This window comes from Talpa occidentalis, unplaced genomic scaffold (assembly GCF_014898055.3).
Source record: "Talpa occidentalis isolate TD23 unplaced genomic scaffold, MPIMG_talOcc4v2.1 talOcc4.2, whole genome shotgun sequence".
NCBI lineage: Eukaryota > Metazoa > Chordata > Mammalia > Eulipotyphla > Talpidae > Talpa > Talpa occidentalis.
In genome coordinates, this window is record NW_023602073.1 from 57,538,134 (window position 1) to 57,544,319 (window position 6,186).

The 6,186-nt window shown below is 48.0% G+C and overlaps 1 pseudogene; it reads left to right on the forward strand.

The window, feature by feature from the left end:
- Positions 1 to 896: 896 nt before the first annotated feature.
- On the forward strand, positions 897 to 1,647 carry LOC119253291 (60S ribosomal protein L24-like; annotated as a pseudogene).
- Positions 1,648 to 6,186: the final 4,539 nt, after the last annotated feature.

A 6,186-nucleotide genomic window follows, 5' to 3' on the forward strand; every position in this document is an offset into this window, starting at 1 on the left:
CTCAAGAAACCTTGCCTTGACATTCCAGAAGAGTCTCTCTCCCTCTCTGCCCTCCCACCACCCTTATCAACTCATTCCACAGATAGTTATTCAGGACCTACTGTGTATGGCAGCCATGGTGGAAGATGATGAGGTGACAGAGGGGAGGAAGTCAGATAAGCAGCCTGCCCTCATGGAGTTTATATCCTAGCAGGGAGAGAAAGCACAGGAAAAGCTAAGTAGTCAAAAAATCAAGTATTTAGGGCCTTCCTGGTGGCACAGGCAGTTGAGCGCAGCGCTATGAAGCTGTCCGCAAACTCTGCAGCACAAGTACAATCCTGGCAGGCCAGGGAGCTACCCACATGGGGCATCAGACCTCTCCTGTCTCGCCCGCTGCTCCCCTCAGCAGTGTATTTCATCAGTCTGACTGTTCTGTTCCCCACTCTGTCTCTAGTGAATCCTCTCACCCTCCCACACCTCTGGCCTGTACCTGCTGTTTCTGGTATGCATAAATAAATAAATCTTTAAAAAAATAAATCGAGTATTTATAAGCCATCCTAAGCATGTATGAATAGGCCTTCCAAATGTGCTGTTGTCTCTCCATACTCTACCCTGCCCAAGGAGTTTGGCTTGTCTAGGACCATCGGAAAGCTTTGTGTGGCTAAAGGGTGGTGGCAGAGGAGAACAGGGGGCACAAGTGGCGCCAGAGAGGGTGGCCAGACCAGCCTACTCCAGACCTTGAAGGCCATACCAAGCCCCTGGAAATCATGCTCAGAGCAATGAGAAAACACTGCAGGATTTTAACCCAGAAGTAAAGTGATCTTATTTATGCTTTATAACAGAGTATCAGTGGGGTGGGAAGTGCGGAAGGCGCAGCCACGTCGTTGGCCATCTTTCTTCCTCCCTGCAGCCTGGCCATGAAGGTGGAGCCGTGTAGTTTCAGCAAGCATGGATCTGCCCTGGACCTGGAAGGAGCTATGCCAGGATAGGCAGAGAAGCTTTTCAATTTTTTTTTTATTTTTAAAGATTTTTTATTTTATTTTTATTTATACAAGCACTGGGTACAGTCAGAAGCGCGGGAGGGTGAGAGGATTAACCAGAGACAGAGCGGGGAGCAGAACAGGCAGACTGACGAAGTACACTGCTGTGGGGAGCAGCAGGAGCAGCAGGAGAGGTCTGTGTGCCATGTGTGACCCTCGCCAGTGGCCGGGGATCGAACTGGCACTGCAGAGGCTGCAGGCAGCTTCGCAGCCCAGCGCTCAACGACTGCACCACCAGGGGAGACCCAGCTTTTCAATTTCTTAATGCAAAATGCAAGTCAGCATTCGTCTCCAAGAGGAATAATAAACTCAGCAAATAAAATGAACTGTCCTCTACAAAAGAAAGCACAAAAAGGGACAGTCAGGAGAAATCCAAAAGAAAAGGACTCACTTCCAGTCAAATTCCAGGGGCCACCACTGGGCTATCTCTTGCTGATAAAATGGCCAAGAAGAATCAGAAAACTGAAGGAAGAAAGGCTAAATGAGAACAAGCTCTCAGGTCAAGGAAGCAAGGAAGGCTAAGAAAAAATCTAAAAAGACAGCAATGGCTGCTACTAAGGCTCCCACCAAGGCAGTACCGAAGCAAAAGTCTGTGAAGGTTTCTATTCCCTGAGTTGGAAAACGCTGAGATAGTAAGATCAGAATTTTACATGTCAACTAAATAAACTTTAAAATAATAAATTGGGCCTCCCCTGGTGGCGCAGGCAGTTGAGCGCCGTGCTGTGAAGCTGTCTGCAGCCTCTGCAGCATGGGTTCAATTCCCAACCAGCCACAGAGAAATCCACACGGAGCGGCAGACCTCTCCTGTCTTGCCCGCTGCTCCCCTCAGCAGTGTCTTCGGTCCGTCTGCCTGTTCTGCTCCCCACTCTGTCTCTGGTGAATTCTCTCACCTTCCCGCACCTCTGACTGTACCCCAGTTCTTGTATAAATAAGTAAGTCTTAAAAAAAAAAATTTAGGAAAGACATGGTTGAGCTGTACTGACAACAGAAGGTCTGTGGAAGAAATGTCACCAAAGGAGGAGAGGATGGTACCTCCTCAGGGGGATGGCTGGCCAACCAGATAGTTCAAGTAGGAGAGTTTGTCTTCTATGCCCCAATTATGGACCATTCTTCTTCTACTTCTATAGAGTGTTTTTTTTTTTTTTAAATACCTTTTTACAGAGGACAAGGATGTGTGTCATTGGAATTTGAAGAAAGCTATAGGAACTCTGGAAAAATGAACATTGGAGACAAAACTCTGAATACAATTTAGAAGTTTCCCTGGAAACTTCCTGGAAACCTATCCAGATCTCCTGGAAACCTATCCATGACCTTATGAACTAATTCACACCAACCTGTAAATGACTAACAAGGTTCAGTGTATTTCCATTTTACTGGGGAGTAAAGCCCTTAAGCCAAAGGAACTGAGTTCTTACTAAGGGAATTTCTCCATCCGTGGAGTGATACACATTTTAAAGGGCCTAGGAAAGCACCTCCTAATTTCTGGAGTCTTCCCACATTGCCCTACACATACATTTAAAACTGGTGTTTGGAGGTGGGGAAACAAGAGGGAAGAAGGGCAACAGGGGCTGTTTTTATGCTAATCTGGAACCAAAAGGCTACTGGAGATTCAGCCCAATGGGGTTTGATTGAACCTCTGGTACAAGATATTCCTGGTCAGCCAAGACCATCTGATCTTGTTAATGGGCCAATAAAAATCAGGAGGACAAAGGCCAAGTCCTGGTGGCTCAAATGAATCTCCTTTGCAAGAGGGAGTAATCTTGTAAAGAGTTGTAACTGAGCAAATGGAGGAATCATTGCGTTTCATTAATTTTAATAGCACTCGTTAGGTTGGCTTCCAAGGTCTGTGGGACAGGAGAAAGCCAGACTCATCGGCAGGGCTTAGGAGCAGGCTGGTTCAAGTGCCCCCCTCCCTTGAGTTCCCCAGCACCGAGCTGGAAGTGGCTGCTCTCATTACCCCCAAGGGCTCCCCAGCCCAGCACAACATCCTGGCTTCACAGCAAGGAACTCAGGCCTCAAGGACTAATTCTTTCCTGCTGGGGAAAGACAAGGACAAAGAGCCTGGTGCAAACCATCCCCAGGCGTGAGGAAGCCACCTGGCACTGGGAGGCCACATAGAGGGCCCTCCTGTGGACAGCCAAGCCCAGCTCCAATGTCCACAAGTTCCCCACTAAAGGACACCATCAGTCTAGAGCCCGGCCTGGAGACCATTGTCAATGCCAGTCACACCCCTGACCTCCTCCTCCTTCCCTACTCCAGAAATGTCCACTGCCAGAAAAATGGAAAACAAACAAACAGGGCCAGCAGAAAATACATCACCAAACAAACCCGCCTCACATTGTCTTCTGTGGTTCGGCCAGGGCCTGGAGCCAGAGGCTGCTGGCCTGGAAAAGGCCAATAGTCCCCTCAGCTCAGTCTGGGAGCCGAGCCTCCTCCCATTGCAGGGTCTGCCTTGCCTCCTCTGCTGCCTCCTGCTCCTTCTCCCTCTTTCTATTTCTTCCAGCCATTATTTCCCTCTTGGTCACTTCTTTTTATGTCCCCTTTCCCCTGCCTCTCCTCTGTTCTCTTCCTGAATCCATGATGCAGTAAATTCATTAAACATTCAAGAAATCCTGCAGAGTACATAAAGCCCAGAGTATGTAAAACCAATTCATGGCTTGAGCCAGCCATACTGCTGCTTTGCTTTAAAGTAGTGGGGCCAACTCCTAGCATCATATGGAAACAGGATCTTCATCCTCTGTGCCCACCCCAACTTTCAGATCTCCCTTCCCACCCCCTTAAATAAGTTTCAGGTTGAACCACATGATTAATTCCCTGGAGACATTGCTCCCTCCAAGCCCTTGCTTACCTGTTTCCACCACCTGGGAAGCCCACACCCTCTTCACCCATCTCCATGTGTGGGCATTGTATGTATTCTCTGAGCGCTTCTTTAAACCCTCTCCTCCTCTGAATCGTCTCCAAGCTTGCAGCTGGAATTAATCTGTCTGCTTTATGCCCTCATTCAAATTTTATGTTGGCACCTCCGTATATGGGCATTTCCCATGTTCTGCCTTTTATTCTTATTATTTAGATGCAAATTTCTCTCCTACCTAATTATGAACTTAAAAGAAGAAACCATGTCATCTTTGAATTCCCATCCTTTAAGATCCTGCGCGTAGTAAGTGCACAAATGTGTATCAAGCTCATTAAAAACTGAGGCTATGGTTATAAAGAAACACACATACAATCAATCCCACATCTTAACTTTACTGATCTGGGTAGATCTCACTTATAATAACTTCATAATTCAAGTGTACTTGAAGCACTGGTTTCCTTGAAAAGGCTCCCCAAGGTCTGAAGGCTGGAGGATGGTATGTTAGATGGCGGCACCTACTGGCGAACGGTGGCGTTACAGCTTGGGTCGTCGAAGAACAGCCCCCAAATTTCTCAATAAATTCCAGCAGGATTGGATCAGGGTCTGAGGGGACTGGTGAGGTAGAAGCTAGCCCGCTCCTACCCTCACCAGTAGCCCTCAGGCTTGGTCAAGGGGAGGGACATGATTGAACCAGGCTCCAAGCTTGTTTTGCACACGGCAGGCTCCTGCAGACTGGATTTTGCAGGACCAGAACAGGACACCAAGGAACCCCAGGCTGGTTGTGATGCCCCTTAGCTTTGCCAATCCAGCTCAGCATGATTCCTAGGACAGCTCCACTTAGGACAGGGAATAAAGGTGGCACATGGGAGGGAGATCCTCTTGTCAAAAGTGAGAAGCCAACTTTTGTAAGGATATGAAAGAACACTCAGCTTAAGCACATGCCGGCAAAGATTCCAACCCCATCCTTGTTGCAGGTTCTCAACTTCTACTCAAAGGGTCCTTAGCCCTGTGGGAGCCCTTTCACAAAATCTAACAGAAGTTATTGAAAAATTGAGTTTTATTTTACAGAAATTCACTTCAAGAGCTGGTTCATGAATGCCTTTACTTTTGCCCCAGTATCCCATCCATCCTTCTGTAGTCCAGGATGCCCACAGAAATTATTCTATTAGAAGGAGTGCACCTCCTTCATCGCTCCATCTTTTCCTCTGAGGAGTAGTCTAGCAGGGACCCGGGGGAGGACAGCCATAAGGAAACTGGGCAGGGGTGCAAAGCTGTTCATGGGCAGTAAGGAGGCCCATTTTGAGTGTCCCTGGAGCCCCTCCTCTGTCACCCCTTTGCTAAGGCTTCCACTGATAACTAAAGTTTGAACTGGCAAAAATTCAGCCTGGTACCACCCTCTGCTAGGGGTATTTGTATTTGGGACCCACAGAATACAAAGTTTAGCTCAAAGGAGTGATTTACTGATGGTGGAAATTGTAAGGAAAGATCTTTGATGAAAAGGTGGAGACAATGAGGAACTGAATCCTGAGTCTGCCTCCTCAAGGATCACAGGGCAGGGAGCGGTGGACCCCACTCCATCTACCGGTCCCAGGCTTTTCTCAACCAGTCCCCTGCCTCTGACTGCTTTATGCAGTCCACCATTATCCAATTCTCCAAACTTTGCGGGGGGATCATGAGCTCTAGCTTGGAATGTTCCGGCTCTGCTTCTTTGTCTTCCAGTATCTGAGTCTCTGGCCAGAGACCCCTCCCAGACCCCCTGCGACCCTGTGGGTTTTCATCAGCTTGGGGTCTCCACACTGCCCCTAGTGTCCACACTGCCCCTCTAGGTGACACTCATTCTGCCACCTGTCCTTTAGGGAAACTGAAGCAATCTCTGGCTGGTGGGAGGCAGGGTGACAAAGTCAGGGATGCTCAGCATTCTTTCATTCTTTAACTCATTCAACAAACATTCACTGAGCACAACTATGCAACGAGCATATGCTTTGGGGCTAAGGGATATAGTGGGTCCTGCCTTCAAAGTTTTGACGGACTAGTGGAAAAGAACAGGTCTGTAGCCAGGGCTATCAGGGTCTGTGGCTGGTTCGGTGAGGGAGGAGGAAAGAGTCCTTACGTGTTCTGAGAAATGCAGCTGGGGTCTCTGTGTGGGTTCTGGGACCACTAACCCAGGATGGAGATTACAGGAAGAGGATGTGTCAGAAGAATGTTGAGTACAATGAGCTAGAAGTCAGTTTAGCTTGAGGTCTTGAAAAACACCATTGGAAAGATCTGTAAGTAGGCAGAAAGAATGGACTAGTTAAAAGAGAAAGGAGGAAA